The 25,688-nt window shown below is 38.6% G+C and overlaps 1 long non-coding RNA gene across 1 annotated transcript in view; it reads left to right on the top strand.

Moving 5' to 3' along the window:
• LOC121485122 overlaps positions 1-25,688 on the top strand; it is a 59,708-nt gene that overhangs the window by 32,750 nt on the left and 1,270 nt on the right. Inside the window, exon 2 of the long non-coding RNA XR_005986208.1 lies at positions 24,456-24,650. This is a non-coding gene — a long non-coding RNA (uncharacterized LOC121485122). The remainder of the gene's footprint in view (positions 1-24,455; positions 24,651-25,688) is intronic.

Below are 25,688 nucleotides of genomic sequence, written 5' to 3'. Positions count from 1 at the left end.
ATCATAAATACTTCAGATGTGTTCAAGGAAAGAACAGAAATCAGAGACATAAGCAGTTATGTGATTTGAGTGCACATATTCTTAAGGAGAGGAAAGTCAGCTCTCTTCAGCAAACAGGTGTCAGTCACTCCAAGGAGAATACTGCTGGAGGATAAGGTGAAGCACTTCAAGTTGCTCTGCTTAGAGTTTTCCAGCCAGCATTCAGAGATCCTGATGCCAAAGGCTGCTCTCTAGAAAATGGGCGGACTCTTAACTTCTTGTATTAACAATATTACCTTATAATTATAAGTGCCTTTCCTTCTCCACTTGTTACCTCATTTCCCAGAGCTCTAAATACCTTCTGCCTTCTAAATATTCCCTTATTAACCTCAAAGCTGTGGTGAAGCCAGCAGGGAATTTAGAAGTACTGTTCATCTTCTGAGCTCAGAAAATTCTATCACATCAGGGTCAAGCCACTTGCAAGATCTCTGCTCATCAGAAATGCATTTGAACCTTCTGGCTTTGCATTAAGAAGTGAGGAAAAAATAAAATTATGTCAGTGGTAGTCACCCAGAGGAATGGAAGAGCATGGTCACCAAGGTGTTGGTTGAAGGCATCTCCAGAAGTACACAGCTTGAGGCCTGGGCAGTCTTGGAGTGCTTTTAGATGTTCTGTTTACAAAAGGATTGTTTGTTAAAAATATAGTCCTGGGACAAAAACTTTAAAAATATATATATTTTATTTATTTACTCATGAGAAACAGAGTGGGAGAGAGAGAGGCAGAGACACAGGCAGAGGGAGAAGCAGGCTCCATGCATAAAGCCTGACGTGGGACTCGATCCCAGGTCTCCGGGATCAGGCCCTAGGCTGAAGGCACTAAACCGCTGAGCCACGGGGCTGCCCCAAAAACTTAATATGTAAAAATGTAAGGTTTTTTTTCATTTAATTGAGTGGCTTTGGTTGTGGAACACAAAATGCAAGCAGATACAAAAGTAATGGAATCTGGAAATAGATTCTGTATGCATAAAATGCTATGACTGCAAACAAAGGTTAATGTGTAGTTTAATTAATGTTCTCCATTACAGAGTCTTGTCTTTGCTAGGCTGCATCTACTTGAGGAAGCACGAACTTCAGTTGTTTACATCAGAAAGGTCAGGGAACTACTTAGGGGAACACAAAAGAATAAATCCAAAAGGTGAGAGGGGAAGAAAAAAAAAGTTAAGATTGTTAGGCAAGGCAAGGTTAGAGAACCTTTGGGATACTGAGACAGCTGTGTGCCTGTGTGTGTGTGTGTGTGTGTGTGTGTGTGTGTGTTTTAAGATTGAGAAAAAGAAAAGGAATTTTAGAGATTTCATCTGTGGATTAAAAATTTAACATCCTTATTTATTTTTGTTTGTTCCTGGATGTTGTTGAGGGGTTTCTTTTGAAAGAACACTGATAGTGCCACAAAGCAGCTTGGTTTTAGTAAGCAAAACCTATGAAATGGCTGATTTTTGTACATCAAACGTAGTCAAATATTGCTGATTTTTCCTGGGCCGCCTTACATTTGGACTGAGGTAGTTCATGCACAAGGACTGGTATAAGTATTCTAGGCAGAGGAAGTCACAGGCACAAAGGGAGGCAGAGGAGGACAGGCAGGCACTGGGGCTCGTATGCCACTACCTGCAGAGGAGCAGCCATGACCTAACGCTGATACTAGACTAACCGAGTGCTATCTGTATGCCCTTTTTTTCATGTGCTAAGCACTGATAGAACAGCGTCCAGTACAGCCTCACAAGGATCCTATGAGGCAGGTGTTATTAGTTTGCATTATTCTCGTTATTATTTTACTAATGAAAAAATGAGCCTGAGATAGTTAATTTTATGTGTCAACTTGACTAGGCTGTAGTGGTGAGGTGATATGGTTAACATATAACTATTAGACATTGAGTGAAGCATATTACCATAGCCTGGGTGGTCCTCATTCAATCATTTGAAGGTCTTAAGACAAAAGACTGAACCCCCTATTTTGAGAAAGGGATTCTGGCTCCAGATGACCTCTGGACTTGAGACTACATCAACCCCTGTCAGAATTTCAGTTTGGGCTTGCCAGCCCCCACAATCGTGTGAGCCAATTCTTTAGGCTCAACCTCTCCCTCTTTCTCTTTTCTCCATCTGTCTTCCTTGCCCTGCCCCCTGTAAACTATGCCATGGTATACCTTGTTCTATGGTGCTTCACTTGATTGCACTCTGCAGATCTTGTTTTTTACAAATCGAAGGCTTGTAGCAACCCTGCATTGAGGAAATCTATTAGCACCACTGGGTCACATCTTGATAATTCTCTTAATATTTCAAAATTTTTCATTCAGATGATGATTAGCATTTTTTTAGCAATAAGGTATTTTTAAATTAAGGTATATTCATTATTGTTTTTAATGCTATTGCACACTTAATAGACTGCAGTGTAGTGTAAGCATAATCTTTTAATACACTGGGAAAACAAAAACAAATCATTCACTTTGCTGTATTGTGAATTTACGTTATTGCAAGGGTCTGAACTGACCCTGTAATATCCCCAAGTATGCCTGTATGTATATATACTTATTTATAGAAATATATATATTACATGTTAAATATACTTAAAATATATAATATGTCATATATATAAGAACATGTATAAAAAAAAGAACATGTATAATATACATATATACATATACATAAATATATAATGTACATATACATATCCTATTAGTTCTGTTTCTGTGGAGAACCCTAATATAGAGTCTTATTCAGGGAGCTGGAAAATTATGGAGCAGGGGCAGGAAATCAAGGTTTTTCTGGTTCCAAAGTCCATACTTTTAATAACTTCATCATACTGCCTCCCCCTTATTTTTCATTATGAAAGTGTCATCCTATGTTCCTATCATTTGTTTATGTGTTCGTTTCCTCTACTAAGCTACAAACTCAAGAGGGCAAGAAGTTTTATATCCCTGACATCTAGCACAATGCCTGTCACATGGCATTGCTCAATACATATTTTTTTTAGGGTCTGAGACAAAAAATTTATAGTAATGTGCTTTGAAAACTACAAAGCACTATCAAAATATGGGTTTTATTGTGACATGGCAAATACATAATTCTTGTACAGTTATTTCCTTATTTATTTATTTAAAAATTTATATATTTATTTGAGAGAGAGAGAGAGGGAGCATGAGCAGGGTGAGGGGCAGAGGGAGAAGCAGACTCTCCACTGAGCTGGGAGCCCAATGTTGGGAGTCAATCCTGGGACATCCCAGGATCATGACCTGAGCTGAAGGCAGTAGCTTAACTGACTGAGCCACCCAGGCACCACATTTTCTTGTTCAGTTATTTATAAGCAAATACAGAATGTGGGTACCTAAAAATCAGACTGTGTATGCCTAAGCCATTGTGATTACTTGTTATAATTTTTACCCTTTGCCAGCAACCAGAAGTGAAAGAATATTTCCAGGAAAGAAAATAAAATTATATTTCTCTCCAAAACAACTAAAGAAGGAAATAGCAATCATAGATTGTTTTCCATATAGAATAAAGCCAGCAGCCTTTAAGTTGGAAAAGGCCAAGTAGGTTCAATATCAAATTCTAACTTTGATTGATTGGAAGGGCAGTCTACAGCCCTTGAGAAGATTGTGATAGCAATTGGCCCCTCAGTAAAGAGTGTCATAATTAACTAGCAAGGACTGCCTTGGGCAGAGGATTGGGGGGTGGACAGCACGAGTGCCATTTTGTCTCCTGCTCTGATTTAAGCAATACAAGACTAGTTCTTTTATTGTTTTTGTGAATTAGTGAGGCTCACTGCTGGAAAGAGGACAGGAATAAAGGTTCAATTTTAAAGGGAGCCAGAATGAATTTCTTGAATCAGGTAAAGCATTCTGAGTTCCTAGATGAAGATTAATCTCCTTGATGCTGTCTTTAACAAAGAGTATATTCCACAATTTTTTTCCCTGTAATCACCAAAATCAGATAAAATCAAATTAATCAACATTTTTGGGGACATGTTTACTGGACTAGAAGAATAAATTGCCAGGGCCCTGTCCAAAGGGTAGGATAACTGGGTAGAAATATATACTATTGGCTCAGTTGGTTAAGTGTCTGACTATTGATTTCAGCTCAGATCATGATCTGAGGGTCATGAGATCAAGCTCTGAGTTGGGCTGGGTGTGAGCCTGCTTAAGATTCTCTCTCTCCTTCTCACTTTGCCTCTCCTCTCTCTCTCTCTTTCTCTCTCTGAAAAATAAAAAAAGAAATATATACTATTGTTAGAGGGTATTTTAGTTTTCACCTACATTTCACCATAAATTAGACATTAATTTCATAGTTTTATACACTCACTGGTTGGTCAATGTCTTTGCACACTATTCCTTTTTGCCAAATATTCCATCTGGGATCACTTCACTTCTATTTGAAATTTATATATTGTTTAGAATCCATGGTAGTAAGGATCTTTTGGTGGTAAACTCACTTAACTTTTTCTTTTGTCTGCAAATGTCTTTGTTTTCTCTTTGTTCTTGAAAGATACTTTTGCTTGATATGGAAATTTAAGTTGGCGGTGATTTTCTGTCATTTTGCTTTTCTGCATTCTTCTGGTTTCCATATTTTATTATGTGAAGTCAGCAATCACTCCATTTATCTTTCTTTTGCATGTAATCTTCTCTTACTCCTTTGAGTGTTTTAAATATATTTGCTTTTGTCACTTTGCAGTGTCACTATTGTGTGTCTAAAATTGAATTTGTTTTATTTCTTTTTGAGATGTATTGAAGTATTGTATCTAAAGATCTTTCAATACTTCTTAAAAGTTCTCAGCTTTTTTATCTTCAAATATTATCTATTTCCAATTCTTCATCTTTTTCTGAGTCTCTAGGCATTTTATAGCCATTGTCACTCTATCCTCCATGTCTTTCAATCTGTTTTTTTGTATTTTACATCTAATTTCTTCATGGCTTTGTTTCAGTTCTCTGATTCTCAGTGAACAGGCATTTCATCTGTTGTTTAATCTGTCTCAAATTTCTAATTTAATTATTAAAGTTTTATTTATTTGGTTTTTTTTTTATTTGGTTTTTATATAAATATATATTTTGGGGGTTTATTTTGGATATATTATCCAAATGTAGTTTTATTTGATTCTTCATCAAATCTGATCATTCATTCTCTATCATGTCTTATTCTTTGCACATGCTTTCAAGTGTATTTAATTTTTAAAAATAATGTAAACATATTTTTTTATTTTATTTTTTTATTTTTATTTTTTATTTTTATTTTTTTTTAAAATAATGTAAACAGGGATCCCTGGGTGGCGCAGAGGTTTGGCGCCTGCCTTTGGCCCAGGGCGCGATCCTGGAGACCCGGGATGGAATCCCACGTCGGGCTCGCGATGCATGGAGCCTGCTTCTCCCTCTGCCTATGTCTCTGCCTCTCTCTCTCTCTCTGTGTTACTATCATAAATAATAAATAAAAGAAAAAAATTAAAAAAAAATAAATAATGTAAACATATTAAACAGTTATTTTGCATCCTTTATTTGATAATTCTAATGTCTGACATTATTTTTAGTCTGTTTCTATGGTTTATTCTTTATGGTACCTTTTTCTTGTGAATTCTTGGTTTTTGTACTGGGAACTATTTGTTGTCTTGGTCTGTATCTGCATCACATCTTTGGTTGGGATTGAATTTGACATCGTAAAAAATGACTTATATTTATTTATGCCTTTCTGTTTTGTGTGATACATCCAACTCAAAAGCATTTTATAATTTAATTCTTAATGTTTGGACTACAAAGTGTGTATTTGGGCCAAGCCCATTTGAAGACTAAGTTGAGCTCTCAAGTTCTTGGGGTAGGCTTTTTTTTTTTTTTTTTTTCATCTAGGGTCATAATCAAGACAGGCAAATTTCCTTACTTTCTCCTTTAGTGCCATTAGGGTCTCTGTTTTATACATGGTCTCCTATCGGGCTCCCCATCTTCAGTGGGCACTAGGCTTTTCTACCTCCCCTCATGTACAAAGAAGCTAACAAATCAGAAGCTTAGCTTTCTGTCATTCAGCAAAAATCCTTGGAGCAAAAGCCAGTCTTGGTATTTACTTAACTCCCAGTTACTATTACACCTAATTTTTAGGATCTTTGGAGTCCTTATTTTTTTTTGCGTGTGCTATTTCAGCAGTGCACCTAAAATGATTTCTAAGAAAATAACCCATTTGGAAAAGTCATTTGAGTTGTATAACCTGTTATATTGCTGAAAAGTCAAAATCAAGTTTTATCCCACCATGCTTTAATCATACTTCTGCTGGGGGCATTTGGCTTGAAGACATGGAATCTCTTCACTCACAGAGAACCACAATCATTGAAGGTATTTAGGGTTTCTCTGATTTGGGGGCTGAAAGCTATAAATGCATTTACCAATTTATGTACTTCTTATTGTACTGGACTCTACAATGTATGAATAAATGGGAATTCACATTAATTCTGGTTAGAAGACTCCTGGAGTCATTTCAACTCCCATCAGCTTTTACCTGTATATTAATAAATCATGTCAGGGCAGGTGATGGAGAATATTGAAGTATACTGTACATGAGGTAGCAGCAGAGAAACAGGGCCATATGGCTTTGCAAAATGTCTTATGGCTATTATGCCACACATAATCTCACTCTGGGATGAAGGATCCTGTGACCATAAGTTTGTGCTAGGAAGGGCAGGCTGCTCATCATAAGGCACCATCTGGTAGAGCTTATCCAGATGCAATTTCCCTTAGCTATTTTCCTATGCTCAGCTCCATTACCATAATGGATAGATTTCTATCATCTGTTCCTTGGGAATATTTTGTAATATCAGTGTTTACAGTGTTAAGATTTTTTAAAAAAGATTTTATTTATTTATTCGTGAGAGACACAGAGAGAGAGGCAGAGACATAGACAGAGGGAGAAGCAGGCTCCCTACAGGGCGCCCGATGCAGGGCTTGATACAGAACCCTGGGATCACGACCCGTTTCAAAGCAGACACTCAAACACTGAGCCATCTTGGTGCCCCTACAGTGTTAGGATTTAAAAAAAAAAGGTTTTTGGCAAGGAACTAAAGAATGTGACAATTTATTGTCAATGAATTTGAAGAGTAAAATATTCCTTTGCTCTGAGCTCTTTTGCTCAGTTTTGCCTCATGAATACCCTGTTCCAATTACTTGAGTCTTGAGCCAATGGGGAATCACACTGGGTTTTGGGTAGTTTTGCTACCATGTGAATCTTCTTTCCCATATTACCATGACATATTTGGTATGTAAGTAAGATTCTGACATGGAATTACATCACTGCAGATAAAATACCTTTTTAATTCTAATTCTTCAAAACAGCATCATATTGCTTTATACTGTTTTGTGATGACAAGCAGGCTTATAAATTTTAAACCAAAAATAAGGATGGCATTTGAAATAAAATTTCCTTTATCATCTTTAAATGTAACAGATAATAACATCTAAAGAATTGAGCAAGGTGGTAAACAATCTTAGTGTCTATGAATCATAGCACATGTGTTTTCATCATTTCTTGGGATCATGACCTTTTGCTGTGTAATTCTGCCCACACATCACTGGTATTTTTGAAGAATTTTCATGTACAATAGCAAGAGATAACTAAAAGTAATACTCACGGAGGTGCCTGTCAAATAGAGTGTCTCTAGTCCTCAGTGTAGTTTACACAGTAAAAATTATTATTATTATTATTATTATTATTATTATTATTATTTTTAGAGAGATTGTTGGGGAGGGATAGAGGGTGAGGGAGAGAGAGAATCTTAAGCAGGCACCATGAGCAGCATGACCTCGATGCAGGGCTCTACCTCATGGTCCTGAGATCATGACCTGAACTGAAATTAAGAGTTGGATACTTAACCGACTGAGCCACCCAGGTTTCCCAGAATAAAAATTCTTAATATAAGTTTACAGGGTATATTTTTCAACCCACTACACAGAAGTTTGGCTATGAAAGAGTCTATCCATTATTTGAATATGAGAAGATTTCTGAAGGACATGGCATTTAAATTGATTTTCAAAGGATGCCTCTTAGTGTGGAGAAACCATATTTTTTAACAGTAGAATTTTCCTCTAGGAAGAGCCTTGTTTTATTTGATGAATACTCTGAAAATACTATTTGAGGTGGGGTTCTGACGCCACTTAAGTACGGGCTATGTACCAGACTTTTGATTTCCTGAGTAGAATAAGCAAAGTGAGTGTGAGCTGAATTCAGCTTTTAGGAAAATAAAAAGAATTTTTAAAGGCAGAAGAATGCAACAGATGGAAGACAAATGAGGTGTCTTCAGGGAAGAGGCTTTTAGGGGAGAAGAGAGAGATCAATGGGGAATCACATTGGGTTTTGGGTAGTATTGCTACCATGTGAATCTTCTTTCCCAATTACCATGACATATTTGGTAAAATACCCACTTTAATTTTAATGTATCCTGGAATTAAACCTACCAATGTCCTGCTTCAAGGCTGTTGCCAGAGGTCTAGTCCCTGATAATTAATGGATAGGGTTGTGATGATAGTGAACTGTAGTATTTTTCTTATTTGGGCTCTTAATAAAATTTACAGAGAAGGCACTTAAGGGTATATTTTCTGGCAAGTGTTTGAAGTCCAAATAAACTCAACTCTTCATTGAGAGCTTATTAAAATATTATAGAGGGCACAGGACAGAGAGTGAAGTTGGTGGGCCTTGATGGAAATTGAGGGCTCTTGCCAAAGAGTCAGAGGGATAGATGACCATTTCAGTTCCACATGGAGAAAGAAATGAAGAGCATTATTTAATCACAATATGGGGGAGTATGAGGGAAAGTGGTAAGAGACAAGGCTGGGAAAATAATCTAGAGCCAAAGTATAAAGGACCTTGAATGACAAGATTAAGTATTTGATTCTTATTTAGAAAAAAAGAGAGTCATAGAATATTTGTTTTAGGCGGTAATTTGGATTTATAAAATGTTTTTTATTACTTCTAAAAACAATACATTCTTATGAAACCACATAATACAGAAAAAAAAGAAAAAAGAAAATAGATATCCTGGTATCTTACCACCTATATTTTTTATATTCTTTCTAGAATTTGTTAATACAGGTTTTAAGAAGTAAAAATGTCATTATGATGCTCATACTGCTTTGGCAGCTGCAATATTTTATTAATCATTGAAGACTTTGATGGAGATTCATTCTATGTGAATGAATGTGGTTGCAGTGAAGTCCTGGGTTGTAGTGAGCAGAGCCTGGAGTACTGGCACAGCCCAGGAGAGGTCTCAGGCAGGGAAAGGTCAGGGTCAGTAAGAAGATGGAAGAGGCCAAGGAGAGCTGGTTGGCATGCTGCTTCCTGGGGGAAATTGAGGCACAGGAGGGCTTTGTGGGCAATGATTCCAGTTTTGAACCTGAAACTGTTGAAAGGTTAGGCAAAACAAGGAGTCAGGATGGAACAGTTTGTCAGTTTTGATAGGAAATTGCTAGGTTTGACTTGAGAGTTATGTGTAGCTGCCAGCAAATCTGGGTTGGAAATGTCCGGTGTAAATCGGAACATTGGGGCATGGCAACTAGGCTAGAGGATGGGAAGAGAGGAGGGAACAGTAGTTGAGTGTTTATTCATGCTCATCTCATTTAAATCCCTCAACCTTGCAAAGTAGGAATTCTCATCTCCATTTTATAGGTAAGAAAGGCTCAGCCAAATTATTATTATTATTTTAAAGATTTTATCTTTAAAAAGATAATAAAAGAGGCAGAGACATAGGCAGAAGCTTCCTGCGGGGAGCCCAATGTGGGACTCCAACCACAGTGGCAGACATTCAACCACTGAGCCACCCAGGTGCCCCTCAGCCAGATAATTAAATCATTAACCCACAGGACTACTAAATGGCAGAGCAAGAGATTTCAATGCATGGCTCCAAATGCTAAGCTCTTCTGTCTTTGCTATGCAAAGAAATGTTGAAGGGGTAGAATGAGTGGGGAAGATCATTAAAGAAAAACTTTTTGTGTGGGAATATATATGTGTGTGTGTATGCAAACGTGTGTATGTGTATTTTGAGTGTTCATCATGACCGAGCCCTGAAGCTAAGAAAATAACACTCCCCCCCACACACACACTCAATACTGTTTCTACAACAATGAAGCTTACATTTTAGCAAGGGAGACAGTCGTTACACTACCAAGGATCAATTAATTTCAACTAAGTGTCCCGGAGGCGAGTTAGAAGGAATTAGTATTTAATAGGAGGACTGGACCCAGTATTGTGGTCAGGGAAAATTTCTCAGAAGTGACATCCTTTTAGATATAGGTTTCAATGAAAGAAAAGGGAGAGAAAGTATTCCAGTCATGGAGAGGGACTACCTTGAGCAAATTCTAAGGTGGGAGAGGCTGGCAGGCCAGAGGTTCAGTATGTCTAGAGTGTAGAATGGAGGAGGAAGATGGCAAGAGATTTAGACTGGAGCTGCAAGCAGGGTGCTTCCCTGCAGGGTTTTGTAGGGCACTTTTCTTTCTTTCTTTTTTGAGGGGGGGCATTTTTTTTCAATGGTAATACAGCCATTCAAGAGTACGGGAAGGGGAGTAACATGTTTATTTAAATTTGTTTACTCTCTCTGGCTTGATGTGGGGAATAGGCAATAGGTAGTGTGGTATGCTGCATTATCTTTTCCAATTCTGCATTCCCTCCACAGTTGGAATAACGGATCCTTGCTTTTAACCTTGTGACTTCGTACCTATTTCCACTAGATTCAGGCAGTATATGTACATACCTGCTAGATGGTAGGCTTGGCAATGTGACATGCATTGCCCAGTGGAATGTTAGTGAAGGCTCTGGATGTGTTTCCAAGGTTTGTCTTGGCCTCTTGCCTCTGCATCAGTCATGAGACAGCACGCCCATGTGCCACAGGTCCCAGGATGAGACTCAGACAGACCTGAGCTAAGCCAGCTTCCAGGCCTTGAGTGAGAAAAACAAATAACTGTGCTGTAAGCCACTGAGATTTCATGGCAGGCTTTTCTAGCACATACAGGAGGGTATCAGATTGAAAGCAAGGAGACGGTCTGGGTGAGAGTTAATGGTGGATCAGACTAGGATAATGGCTGTGCAGAGATGATGGAAAGAACTAAATAGATTCCAGAGATGCTTAGGCTTTTGGGTTGGTAATATGGATGACTGATTGGATGCAGAGGTAATGAGAAAGAAAATGCCAAAGATGATATTTCAACCAAAGACTTTTATAATATTGTCTAACCTTATGGTCCTAAAGATAATTGAATATGCCCAGAGCTTTCAAATGCTGTATGTCATTTTATTTGTGACCACAGAGATCATTATTTTGTGAAAAAATTCGATAGTCAAGCCTCCTTCTCTTAGGAGTCCCTGGGGGAGGTTGCAGGCTGCTGCTACTATTTCCCTCAAGCCTTCCAAGGACCTGTGGCCATGGGCTAGTCAGAGCACAAGCCCTGACTTTTGACGTGATTGATCATCTAATATCCTGTTAAGGCTCTGGGGCTGTCATAGGCATGCCAACTTTTACTCTTAAGCACTAAACCTATCACTTTTACAAGGCAGCAAACCACCACCCCCCAACTCCCATTTATTACATTTTAGTGTAGGATGCTTGTCAGACTTTCTGCCTGAGGCACACTTTATGCCTGAACTTGGATCCATGGCTTTATAGCCTGCCTTTTCCCCACAGTTTCCCGATTAGTTCTGGGTAATTGTAATGGCTGGGTATTTATTTATTTTTTTTTCACAGAGAAGCAATAGACTATTTTCTGTCCGTTAGTGAGCTGCAAGCAGCATGGGTTTCATTAACATAGTGAGAAAATAAATGTTGGCAGTTCAGTTGTTGGGAAAATGAGGTTGCAAACTGCACAAAGTCAAGAATCCAGGCAGAATGTGACTCACTCTGTCATTGAGCAGGTGGTCTTGTGGTCCACAAGGGTGTGTAGGCAGCATGCTTGCTGTGGCCTCCTCCTGATCAGGGGGTTAGGGAGTAAGAACCATTTGCGAGTCATTCTTCAGGCAGTTTAGCCTGTTCGGTCTGATTTTCCCTGTTCTGCCTGCTGCATTCGCCTGTGTTAGACTGAACTCCAGCTTAGCAGTTGGTCTCCCTTCTCCTTTCATTTGGATTCAGCCATTACAGAATAACTAAAAAAAAAAAAAAAAAAAAAAAAAAAAAAATTGACATCAGAATTAGGAAGATTAATTACAGTTAATTCTTAAGTGTTTCAGTAAGTTGGTAAAGTTGAGATGCATGAATCCCATTTGGTCTTGTACATCCAACATTCCTTTAAGATTTACATCAGAGCAGCTAATAAGGTCTTTATAAAATATACTGATGTGTGTTTCTATCTTTTTTCATTTTGTAGCCCTTGAAGTTTAGGGAAAATATGGCGCAATAAAGGGGGAGAACATGACAAAGATGTAGAAAGTGGTCTAGAAAATCTCCAAGCCATGTCCTGAAAAAAGCTCCTCCTTTTATGTAAAGCCAAATACAAAACAAATGCTTTTTTCCTTTTTTTTTTCCTACTTCATTTATCAGAGATACTGTTTCAATGGAAATGGCAGGAGATTTGGAACCAGTAAATTTTGTTTTTCTAGTTCTGACTCTGCCAAAATTTATCGTATGGCCTTAGGCTGGTCATTTAGTACTTCTGAGCTGTAGAAGTCTCCTGTGGAAACTGAGATTTTTCTTGGATGATCTCCATGAGGACCTTTTTTAGACAAAAGTCTATGTTCTTTATTCTGTGAATTGGCAGTTGATGCTGGCCTGGATCTATTATTTTATAATGATATTGTTGCTGGTGTAGACACCTTTCGGAATTCACAAATCATTCTTTGACCTGACAGTAATTTATTTTGACTATATTGATTATCCTAAGTGCCATTCATTTTTCATGATTAAAAAAAAGAGCATCTTTTGTCTCCATTCTGTTTATATTTTTTCAAGGCTATAATTCTCATCCCTTTAATCTCATAAGTCTAAATCTAGCAATGGAAGGTGCTAAGAAGTGCAAACACAGTGAGCAAAATGAAATACAAAGACAAAATCAAGCACACAATTAAACCAACAAAACTAAAATCAAAATATTAGAGGCTAAAAAATCCAAAGCAATATTTAAACTATCCAAAGGGGTCTAGCTAGGAGCTCTGGCTTAAATTACCTACAAAATGACATCAGGTGAAGAGGATCTGATTGGCTTTGAAAAAAGTGTTTTATTTCCTGGTTATTTTGACCTTTCAGTAAGAGCTCTTTGCTTTAGCAATTGACTTCATTATTTCTGCATCTTCTTCACATACTGCTTTCATTTATGCAAGTTGATTAATTTTTTAAAAGATTTATTTATTTATTTATTTATTTATTTATTTATTTATTTGAGAGAGAGAGCATACATGTTGAATGGGGGAAGAGGCAGAGGGAGAGTGAGACCAAGAGTTAGAAAGAGAGAGAGAGAGAGTCTCAAGCGGGCTCCCCAAAGGAGTGAGGAGCCCAATGTTAGGCTCAATCCTAGGATTCCGAGATCATGATCTGATCTGAAACCAAGAGTTGGACATTCAACTGACTGAGCCACCCAGTTGCCCCTTTGTAAGTTTCTTAAGATACCCTTCCATGGGTACCTCAAAGGATATTTCAGGCAGAACTGAAGATGACTTTGAGCAGTCCCTACCCAGAATATGGGAGTATTTACCCATTCCTGTGAAGGGGTCCAGAATATGCCACCCCAATCATGCCACTTTGGCGTATTTGATTATTTTGAGCTAAGGGCAATTGTGAAATAACAGACCCAAAAGAGCTTCCTGCCCTCCTCATCTGTCTGAAAAAAAGGGTGTAAATCCCCGCCCACCCACACCTCAGACCAGGACGAAAAAAGAGACACTTATCACTGGAGATGGAGAGCTGGCACTGAGATTGGACCATGTTACAAACCTTAGTAAGAGGACTCTTTTCTTCCATGATTAGCTCTTCCCTGTATTTCCAATTCACTTCCCATAGTTTGTGAGCCCTGGCAGCCCACATGCCTTTCTTTTCTAGTCATGTTTCGGCAGTTCACTGCCCTTTGTGAAAATGTTACATGAGCCCCTGAGTCTGACTGCTCCTTTGGGTTTTCACGTCTCTCTGATGTCCCCATGCACACAAAATTTTAAATATTGAGAAAATTTGTATGCCTTTTCTGTCAGACTGTTAGTCTGTCTTTTTAGTTTAGCTCACAGGCCCCAGTCACTGAACTTGAGGGAAGAGGAAGAGGGTTTTTCCCCTCCTATATACCTGAATTCCATTTATCTGCCAGGAGAAGGTCAGGAGTCACTCTGCCATCAAAACCTAACCGTGGTCTTTGATAAAGGAACAAGAGTGAATCTAAACAGTTGTAATGGCAAAGGGGATCAGGAAGGTAGGATGCACTTATCCCAAGTAAGATTTGGCCAGCAGGGAATCATTAATGGTTCTTCATGGTTGGAAAGTGGTCAGAACCTTTGGAACCACATCTTTATTAAGATGTAGACTTGACTTTTTGTTTTCCTTCCAGTCAGGTGTTTTATAGTTTCGTAGTCTGATAATATTTTCCATGAATTTGTCCTACATTCCTTTGAAGTAACTCTCTGTTTTATCTAAGAAGACTTAGCCTTGTTTACTGTTAGCTTCTCATACAGACAGCTGAGTTTTTATTTTTATTTTATTTTTTTAAATTTTATTTTATTTATTTATGATAGGCACACAGTGAGAGAGAGAGGCAGAGACATAGGCAGAGGGAGAAGCAGGCTCCATGCACCGGGAGCCTGACGTGGGATTCGATCCCGAGTCTCCAGGATCGCGCCCTGGGCCGAAGGCAGGCGCCAAACCGCTGCGCCACCCAGGGATCCCGACAGCTGAGTTTTTAAAGAAAAATAAATGTATTTAAAGACAGAAAAGTCTAAAACATGGTACATGTGACTTGGAAATGTTCGATATTTTTGCCATATGCCCTATGACTTTCAAGGCACAGAAACCAGAATTCTATGTGGCTTAGGTGGATTTTTGTGCACAGTATTCTTCTCTAATATATCACACTTAGAGAAATTGACATTAATTTGTCTAGTACAGACCTCTGGAGCATCTTTGGCATTTAATGGCTATCATTACAGTGATATTCTTAGTTCTGCTTCATTCATTTATTAAAAACACCTGTTTAGAACCTATGAGATGACAGATACTGTGCCAGTGCTGAGGGCACAAAAATGAACATCCTAGAGTTCTCGACTCACTTTGACTCCTTCAATTGGCATATATGGAGGCATCTATTGAAAATTAGGTCAAATACTTATGAAATCTTTAATTTTAACTACTTAAATTATGTAGATTGTTTGCATGCATGATGGTCCCAGAAAATTTTGGCTTACTGAGTAAGAATAATTCAAAGTATTTTAATTTACTAGAATGGCTTACCATTAAAGATTCTAATAAAGAACAATACCAAATAAATATATTTTTTCCTAACTACAGTTAATAATTATTTTTAGTTATTCACAAAACTGTTTTCATGCATGCTTAATTTCTTAATTACAAGGAATCTGCTCACACCTTTAAAAATTAAAAAAAATAAGGAGTACCTGGGTGGCTCAGTGGTTGAGCGTCTGCCTTTTGCTCAGGTCATGATTCTGCAGTCCTGGGATTGAGTTGGCATCAGGTTCCCTGCAGGGAGCCTGTTTATCCCTCTGCCTATGTCTTTGCCTCTTTCTCTGTCTTTCATGAATAAATAAATAAATTTTAAAAATTAAATAAATAAAAATTTAAAAAACAGAGTGTGTGTGTGTGTGTTGAGCGTTACATCCTCACAAACAGTCCAAAGTGGCTGCCAGTTCTGTCTTTTACAAGCCAAAATTTATATCTGACTTTGAATTGCTTATTCTTATTTTGTAATGGAATAGAAATAAGAACAGATTCTGCATAATTATAGTTACTCTAAATTTTAATACAGTCTTTTAAATAAAAATTAAAAATAATTTCTGTCATATACACTTGTCTTCTGGGTTATCAATATTTCAAAGTAATGTTAGGGCTCTGGATTAACCATACACATAATTTTAAATCTCAGTGTTTACACTTTTTTTAAAAGCTTCAGAATGTGCTTAATGGGAATTTCTAACAACCTAAACAACATTAGATGTCAAGAGACCTTCTGAAAGGATAATTTTTTTCACACTTTTTCATATTTCTTTGCTTCCTCTCATGCATCATATTTATTTTATTAAGTGTGTCAAAAAGAGAAATTTCCCTAAAGAGAAAAATGTTTTATTCCCTAAAGAGAAAAATGTTTTATTCTTTACCTACCACTTGGTTCAGCTCAAACTTGACCAGGACATGGGTTTGGAGATTCTTGCTTTTGTTCAGAGCTGAAAATACATACTTTCAGACCCCTTCCTATTATATGATTCTCTCATATATATATGAGAATCCCTGGTGTCATGAAAGAAAATCATTAAGGGTTGATTTGTTGGATTGCTAAATCATACCACGTAAGAGGAGAAGGGAGGTGTGTAATGCTGGGGGTGAAGTAAAGATATATCCAGGAGGGAGGCCTTCCTGCCCCTCAGAGATTAAGGTAATTTTGGCTCAGCCCCAGCTCAATGTCTGAGAATTCTGAGCTCTTCTCACCATGTAGTATCTTCTGACATAATTCTTATTTGTGGTTTCCTGTGGACTTTTCCACTGGTGTTTCAAAACACCAGAAAAGTTTAAAGTATTAATAGAAAAGTTGAGGTACAGTAAGGTTAACAGATTAGGAGATGATTGCCTTTGAAAAACTAGTTATTCACAGTTCCCAAGAGGGGGAATCATGCCAAGACTGTGGGGCTACACAGGGAAGCACGCGTGGGAGTCAGCCTGAGGCAGGGCAGCAGGGAAAATTCGAGCAAGAACCTTTAATGTGATTTCTGTAGGAAGGAACAGGCAAGGCAGGGTAAGCAGCCTTGGGATTGGCAAGTCAAACAATTTCATCAGGCTCTGGGGCATAGAAGCTGTCCCTAATTGTTTGAGACGATTAGAGGATGTGAATGGTGGCCCAGAGTAGGAGGCTAGTAAAGGAGGTGGTTGGAAGCATGGGCTCTGCATTACTTGGTTGGCATTTGAAGCTTGCTTCCAGAGCTCTTGGAGTGTGGTTTACTATCTCTAGGAATTGGCCAGCTCTGGGAGAGTTAGCAATAACCCAGATGTCAAAGCATCAGAATATGTGGTTAAAAAGACAAGGTTAATAGAACTAGGTCTAGCTCACTATCTTGGTTCTTCCTCTTATAGACCTAGACTGAAAATACAGCCCCTTCATCAGTGTCCACAAAAGTTCTAATCACAATAAGAATTGTATTAGTTTAGGCTTGAAGTGTTCTAGGGAAGTTACAAGGAGTTATAAACAACTGTGGGCATTATCTCTTTTCCTGTCTTTGTCTAGGTCCTTCCCTCTCCAGTGCAAACAATTTCCCCTCCTTGCCTCTGGCAGGCAAATTCTTATATTCAGTCCCTCTAAGGTCTTAGCTTCTACTCAACCAGGAGTTTCAAATCATTTTCTGAGCATTGGTGGATCTCTTCTCCTTATGATAAATGCTTCTGTCAACTGCTAAGAAAATAAAAATGCCCTATCTCATACTGATAACATCATAAACATATATAAACATCAAACTGATAAGATGGCTGGAGGAGAACTGAAAATAACAAAAAAGCAAGAAGTGATTTTATATTAACCACAAAGTTGAAGCGAATGTGGAGAATGTGTCACCTTTGAATCCTAAGTGACAGTTTTGGCAGCAGCATTGATAAATGTACCAAGACTTTGCTCCCTGAAGCAAGATGTGATCTGTGAGATTGTGTAGAGGAATTTATCATGTATGCTTTCATTATTACAATGCAATTTGTATTATCATTTGGGAGGAACCAAGGATGGTTTGCTATGTAGCAGGAGAAAGAGCTCCTGGGTGCATAAAACACTGGCCTCTGAGGAATGAAGCTGTCTCTATGACATGTGCCCTGAGTTATTCTGTGAAAATGACCTAGGAGCATCTTTGAATATCTGCTGTCACAGGACGTGTGTGATGGTTAATCTTATGTGTTAACCTGAATGGGCTGCAGGATATCCAGAATGCTGGTAAAACATTTCTGGGTGTGTCTGTGGGGGTGTTTCTAGAAGAGATCACATTTGAATTAATGAACTGGGTAAAGATCACTCTCACTTTGTGAGTTGGCATTGTGCACTCCACTGAGGGCCTGAAGGAGATAAAAAGGGAGAGGAAGGGCAGATTTGTTCTGTTTGAGCTGGGACATTCATCCTCTCCTGCCTTGGACATTGATGCTCCTGGTTCTTGGGCCTTTGGACTCAGACTGAATTACGGGTCTGGCTTTCCTGGTTCCTTATTGGTTATGTTTATCTAGAAAACTAATACAGCATGAGCAACTGGGAGCAAGGATTCCTGGCATCTAAAATAAGAGCTGTACAATTGGTTTGCTGGGTTCCCTTGGGTCTTTCTGGGGTTCACAATCTTCTCATCTACAACATGGGAATAATGTCTGTATCACGTGATTGTGCAAATTACTCCAAAGAATGTATTTAAGTGTTCATCCCTGAATTTAGTTGGTGGTTACCATTCTCTGGTTAAATTGATCTCAAATACAGTGATAATCTAAATCTTAGCATAATAAACACTCTTATTTGCCTGGAATTAATTGGCACAATACTTATTACAACATTCAAATGTTCTTTAAAAAAAGAAATTTGATAGAAATTTACTTTTTAAATATATAGTGGCCTATGTGTTCTTGTCAGCTACAAATTTCTTGAGCTGAATTTCAGGGGTAATCAAGTCATATGGTGTGAGGTACTCCTCTTGATTGGACCAGAGCTGCTGATTGTTGCTCGGGCCTCATCATCAACAAGGAAGTGGCACTTTCAAAAGCCAGAGAGAGAGAGAGAGAATATGGAGTGGGATCATGAAGAGCTCTTGATGAAGAGCTTCCAGAGAACTCTCTGAAAAGCATCCAGAGAAATCAGGAATATGCTGCTCAGGTACCTTGGTTTTGCCATAGCTACTTCCTTCTTCTTTCCAAGTAATTATTACCTAGTTATATATATATACACACATATATTTAACATATATATAAATATGTTACATTTAGTGAATAAAATTATCAGTGTATTTGTGGCTAATCACTGCAGTCAGGATATGGGACAGACTGGAAAGCAGAGGATTAAAAACCCACCATAACCCATGTTCTTTCTATTGGTTCTGAGAGATTGAATATATAAAGGGACAGTGGCCAGACCATATATAAAGACATAACTTTGACTCACAACCTACAACAACCTGTCCAGGAAACCAACCCCTTATCTACAATAAACAATCCAGGAAGACAGCCTGCTTGCTATAACTCAGACTTGAAGGAAGCCAGATTTCTACCTCTAGTGACAATTCAAGAAGCTAAATAATGAGTTCTGTAACAGTTGGCCCCAAATAGCCAGAACCTGATTAATAAATGACACCTTCTTGGGGCACCTGGGTGGCTCAGCTGATTAAGTGTCCATCTTTGACTCAGGTCATGATCTCAGGGTCATGGGACCAAGACCCATATCAGGCTCCCTGCTCAGTGGGGAGTCTGCTTGTCCTTCTTTCTCTTCTCCTGGTTGTGATCTCTCTCTCAAATAAATAAATAAAACCTTTAAAAATAATTTAAAAAATAACTGACATTTTCCCCATTTTTTTGCCCCCATGTCCAGTTTATAACCAATAAGAGAAAGCTAAATACATATTCTTAACCAATCACAGAGCACTTCTAGCTAGCCCACCTGCAGCTTCCTTATGCTAACAGCTTCCTCTCAGGGCACACTTGAAGCCTTACCATTTTCACCTTAAAATTTCTAGCTCCTCTGCCTGTCTTTGAGTCTATACCAAAACACAAGTGATAATGGTGGACTCCATTGTTATAGCAAGTTCAGAATGAATAGTCTTCGCTTTCCTCATTGGTTGGTGCTCATTTCTTTCCAGAGTTTGGAGAAGAACAAGAGGGCTGAGTGTAGATGGCTCCATACAAATGCAGGAAAACTCAGTGACTGCCAAGGCTGGGCAGTGGCATCTCTCCCTAAGTAGACAGCCCAGTAGGTTTGTGTGTGAGTGGGTGATCATAAAGATCCAATGTGTGTGGGCAATGAAACTTCACATCTTAGCAATGAACGTGAGGGATGGGGTAAAGGCATGGCAAAAACAAAGCAGCACAGCCTCTCCAGAAGGAGTCCAAGAGAATTAGGTAGAAAGCCAATAGCTTGCAAAGACCCACGAGATACAGCTGTACTTTTAACTGTCCAATGTGCTGCTGTTAAATTTTAGAAACTTACTGACTTTAGCAATTTTAGGACAATATTTTTCTAACTTTTAAACTGCTTTGACATAGCCTTGAAATTCATTTAAGAGGATTCCCCCCCCCCCCCACCTTAAACACATCAAAGCAGGGCTTCAGGCAAAAAAATAACTCAGGGAGTTTTACTCCTATGAAAGTCAATTTGGGAAAGATAAATTTGCAAAGTCAAAGTGAAGTTACCAAAAGCATCATCAGAAGAAACAAAACCCAATTGAAGCTACTAACAACAGAGCATTTTTACTCAGTTTCACTTACCAAAAATAGCTGTACACACGACACAATTGTGATTAAGAACTTCTAACTGTAGAATGGATCTTCCTCACCTCGTTGGTTTTCAGTGCTAATTGAGCTGTGTTTCTTCATTTATTTTATTGTTCTTATTTATGTACTCTCAGTTACAAAGGTCATCACTGCAATGCTGGGAGTCCTCCCTGAGTCTTTAAGAATCTAGAGGCTTTCACTTACCCATTTAAGGTGGTGTTTTTTTTTACCGTCGCAGGTCATTAGAACCATCCTACCTCAGACCAATTAAATCATAACCTCTCAGAGCATTTTAAAAATAGCTACCCAGGTGATTCTAACATGCACAGAGTGTTGAAAAAAATCCTCCTAAAAGAGGCAAGATTTCCTTCCCAGTGTCACCTTGAGTTGTGTTCATTTTGTTTGAGGATTGTCAAAATTTAACAAAGCAACTTTTACATTGTCCTTTTTAAAGTGATGGTAATGCCAATGTTGTAAACTGACTCGTTGGAGCCTTGCTGGACTTGTTCACTGCTGCTCTCCTAGGGTCCAAGGTGATGGTGGTGGTGGTGGTGGTGTGCTCACTAGACTTGGGGTAATGGGACAGCAGAGGCAGATTCATCTATTTCTTCTCTGTTGCTTTGGTGTTTAGTGTGAAAATGACCAGCTAGCTGATACAGGAGGCAAAGAGATGAAGCACACACATAAGTCAGGTAGGTTATATGAACAGTCGGTAATGACACAGGGTCACATGCTGGCTCCATTAGGGAGTACAGTGTCTTTTCACCACTGCAGGTGACCACCCAGAGGACACAGGGCCTACACATATGGTGGCACCTTTGCATTGATGATCAGAGAAAGCCTTGAGAAGCTGGTTTGGAGGCATGGAATCTGGGTCTCAGATTTCAATGCAGAAATAACACCAAGTGACTCCATATGAGGAATTTTGTTTTCTAGAATTCATGAGACCACAAATGAAGTACCATCTCTTTTAGAATAGAGCAAATAGGAACTGTGTGACTATACTTTAAAGTTCTCAGTACCTGGGCAATCAGAGGAGGGAAGCAGGACTGTCAGCCCCTTCACCAGTCTGCTCCTGTGGTAGTGGAGGGTCCAGCCTCCCAGTTTCTGCTGACTGGACCTTTCCTTGAACAGATATGTCTAGGGACAGCATTTAGGGCTTCCTGACCCCTTAGAAGGGGCTCTGCATACCTGATTTACTTTGAAGGTGTTCTAATAGAAATGACTGCTTTGGATTGTTTCTTAATTTCTCCTGCCCCACTTAATCGTTAGAGACAGAAATATTCTCATTGTTTTTGAACTTCTCATTGATCTAGGAGAAAAGAGGTTCAGAATAATATGCACTCCCACTCAAGTTAAAGGAGTGCCTTGAAAGTACCATTTTATGCATAGTCCTTTCAGAGCTGGGGGAGGGGCCCTGGCAGGCTGAGTTGTATCCTTATTGCTTATCTTCTGATGACTACTCTTCCAAAAGCACAAAGTTCACCTGTGAGTAAAACCCCTCCAACATTACCACTGCTTTCACCATTCAGCAGATTATCAATGACATTTGCTAGTGGAACAGGAGGCAAGTGAAGCCATAAAGAATATTAGAGTTAAAAATTTTTTAATTTACAAATTTTTAGTAGAGTAGTTTTAGGTTCACAGCAAAACTGAGTGAAACTACAAAGATTTCCCATATACATCCCACCCCCAAGATGCATAGCTGCCCCATGACCAGCATCCCCTACCAGGGTAGTACATTTATTGCAATTATAAACATAGATTGACACATTATTATCACCCCAAGTCCATGGTTTAGATTAGGGTTTACTCTTGGTAAACTCTTGTGTATTTTATGGGTTTGGAGAAATTTCTAATGATAGCAATTATAATGACCATAGTGTCATACAGAGTCATTTTACTGCACTAAATCCTTTGTGCCCTGCCTATTTATCTTTCCCCTTCCTTTACAGTTTAATTTTAATTACTAAATTTGACGATTCCACTTACCAAACACTTCCAGAACTATGTTCATTTATTCAACAAATATTGTGTGAATATATTCACTGATCTAGGCTGCACACTGATGTAGGCACTGGAGATACAGGAATAAATAAGCAGATTGAGATCTGTTCTCTCCTGAGTCTTATATTTTAGAGGGACAGCAATAAACAACAAACAAGTACAAATTTAAAAAAAAGTAGTAATGTGAAGAAAACAAATGAGTGACATAACAGAAAGTGATCGGTGTGAGAGGAAGGACAGGGCTCCTCTATAATGGATGGTTAGGAGTCATCTTTCTGAGGTGGGGGTATTTAAACTGACATCTGAAATATGGGAAAGCCTGGGCCGTTCAGAGATTGGGGAAGTGTTGCATAGAGCAAAGAACAAATTCAGTTTTTTTGCCCAAACAAGAATAAGTTGGTCCATTTGAGAAATGGAAAGAAGCCCCTTGTGCCTGGGGCATAGTGAGTGAGCTAGAGAGGGGCAAGAGCAGGGGGGCAGAGAGGTAGGTGGGGCTGGACAGCACAAGGCTTCCCAGGTCATGTCAAGGCACTGAGGGTTTTCTCCAAGTGAAATGGGGAGGCACTGTAGTGTTTAAAAAGGGGAATGCAAATTTTATGAAAATCATGATAGTTACTTCGTGGAGACTAGTGGAACGTTGTGGACAGAGCAGTGAACCTGAATTGGCAGCTATAAGGTAGGTTAGGAGGCTATGCAGGGTCTAGTGAGGGATGGTGGGGGCTTGGGTGGTGGTGGCAGCAGTAAGATGGAAGGAAAGGAACAAAGAGGTAGAGTCCGGGGACTTGATGGATGAGAAACAGGGTGAAGGAACAAGGGCATTGAACATGACTGTGGTATAAACATTGACAAGACAGGGAAGAATAAATCAGGAGCAAGTTTTTTGTTTTGTTTTGTTTTGTTTTGTTTTGTTTTGTGGGGAAGCTTGGGAGAATTAGTAGTTGTATTAGACCTGGTAAGTTTGGGAAGCCTACCATCATGTTCATGTTGAATCAACAGTTGAATGTCCAAGTTTGATGCTCAAGAGGGAGGATGGGGCTGAATGAAGATGTAAATTTCAGAGTCACCAGGGAATAAATTGTATTTAAAGCCAAGGGACTAGATGAGATCATCTAAGAGAAATAAGCAGTAGTCTGGAGGGAGTGGTGTGAGGTCAAGAGAAGATTGATTTATTTACTTTTACAGCAGGGCTACTAGAGCATGTTTGTTGGCTGATGATAATGGAGGTGAACTGGTCAATGTTAGTGTCAAACAGCAAAATCTGGAGGCCTGGTTGTAAAGTCTCCCCTACCACCTCATCCAGCAGGATTAATTATATCCTTGTCTCTACTCTCATAGGGTTTGCTCAATAGTATTTATAACGTTTTATTATGGTAAGTTATGTAATTTTCTGACTCCCAGGTGGATAGTAAGCTCCTTTTTACTATCACAGGTGTCATTTATTAACTGTCAACTATGTCAAGCCTTTATTAGGCACATGATGTGTGTGATCTTAGTTACTCTTCACAATAGCCTTTTATGGAAGACATAATCTTCTCCAGTCTATAGATGAAAAATTCAAGCTCAAGGAGGCTAACTGACACACAATAATTTTGGGTTGGAAACAGAGTTGAGATTCAAGTACAGATCTGCTTGCCTCTTAGTCATATGCTTTTCCTTGCCACACTTCTTTTTCAGTGTGTTCTACTGTGTATTCTGGTATCTGTTTACCACAGTAACCATCAGGTATGTGCTAACCTGAAATTCAGTAATGGTGAGTGAAGTAAAACAAAGCTACAGTAATAAGCCTTAAAAATCTGCAATTTGCTAATTCTCTCATTTCTTGTTGAAATTCCATTTGTTGATCTAGGAGGAATATCCCAGATTTTTTGAACCTACACTTGTCCTTCCACTGGAATCCTGCTGTACTTCTTGATCAGGAGAAAGACAGAAACAGGTGAGCTGGTGCTGGAGGTCAGTTGAGCAGATGTTGGCAGTTGTTGAAGCTCTACTTGAGAACTTGCTGGGAAGAAGGAGCAGTGGAAAGAGCAGAACCTTTGGCCAAGTAAGTGAATATGATTTGCTGCAATTCGGCAACTACACAAGTCAGAGAATGTACTTCTTTGCTTAACATCAAAATGATTATTTCCTTTTGTTTGGTCATTTTCCTTCGTAGGAGTCTTTTGCCAAATTTGTCAGATTATGATGATAACCTCATGCAATTTATTTGCAAAAAAGATTATTTCTTTTGGGGGATCTTTTGTATTTATTGCAATCATCAGATACACTCATTTATAAGTTTCACATAAATTTGATGTAGTAAAAACAATTTTGTCCAGTAGCCAGAATGGTAGCTACTGAGTCTAGAGGCAAATATTTGCTATAACTGAATGAAAACAATTTACTATACTTTATCTGTGCTGTATTAGCACTCACTTGTGTTCTATTCTAGTATACCTGGGATCAACTGGCCTGAGTGGGGATTTTGCAGATCCTGACCCTACTATATCACCAAGGGTAAAACTGCAGGACTCACAGAGTTCATTGTTTACCAAGTGCCTGTTCTGTGTTGCCAACTCTTTTCTATACTTTGGGAACTACAAGAGAATTATTATCCTTAGGAATTTTCATGCAACTGGGATTTCAGGATTTCAACAGATATTTAAATCATCATAATGGTTGGACTCAATTAAGAGCTAATCATTCATTCAGAAAGCTCATACTGCCTTTTATGTACACAGACGTAGTGTTAAGAACTACAGAAAGTTGAACAAAACAAAACAAAACAAAACACACCAATATTCTGTCCTCAATGAGCTCAGATTCAGAAGAGAAACAGACAAATTAAAAATGAGTAATTTACTATATGGAAAATGTCTTGATGTAGATAGGAACAGGATGCTTTGGGGACACATAGATGGAAACTGTAAACTCACTAAGAACCCCTGAGAAGGCTTTTTGGAAGAGGGCAAGATTGAGTTAACTGTAAAGAATGAGCAATAATTAGCTAGTTGAAGAAGGTGGTGGAATAGGGAAAAGCATACCTGGAAATAGAAATGCATTTGTAAAGATAAAAGAGTTGAGGAATTGGCTGTAATTCCAT

The sequence above is a fragment of the Vulpes lagopus genome, chromosome 2, assembly GCF_018345385.1.
Source record: "Vulpes lagopus strain Blue_001 chromosome 2, ASM1834538v1, whole genome shotgun sequence".
In the NCBI taxonomy this organism is placed as follows: Eukaryota; Metazoa; Chordata; class Mammalia; order Carnivora; family Canidae; genus Vulpes; species Vulpes lagopus.
The sequence above is the reverse complement of the archived record's forward strand: the minus strand, read 5'-3'. Positions and strand labels throughout refer to the sequence as shown.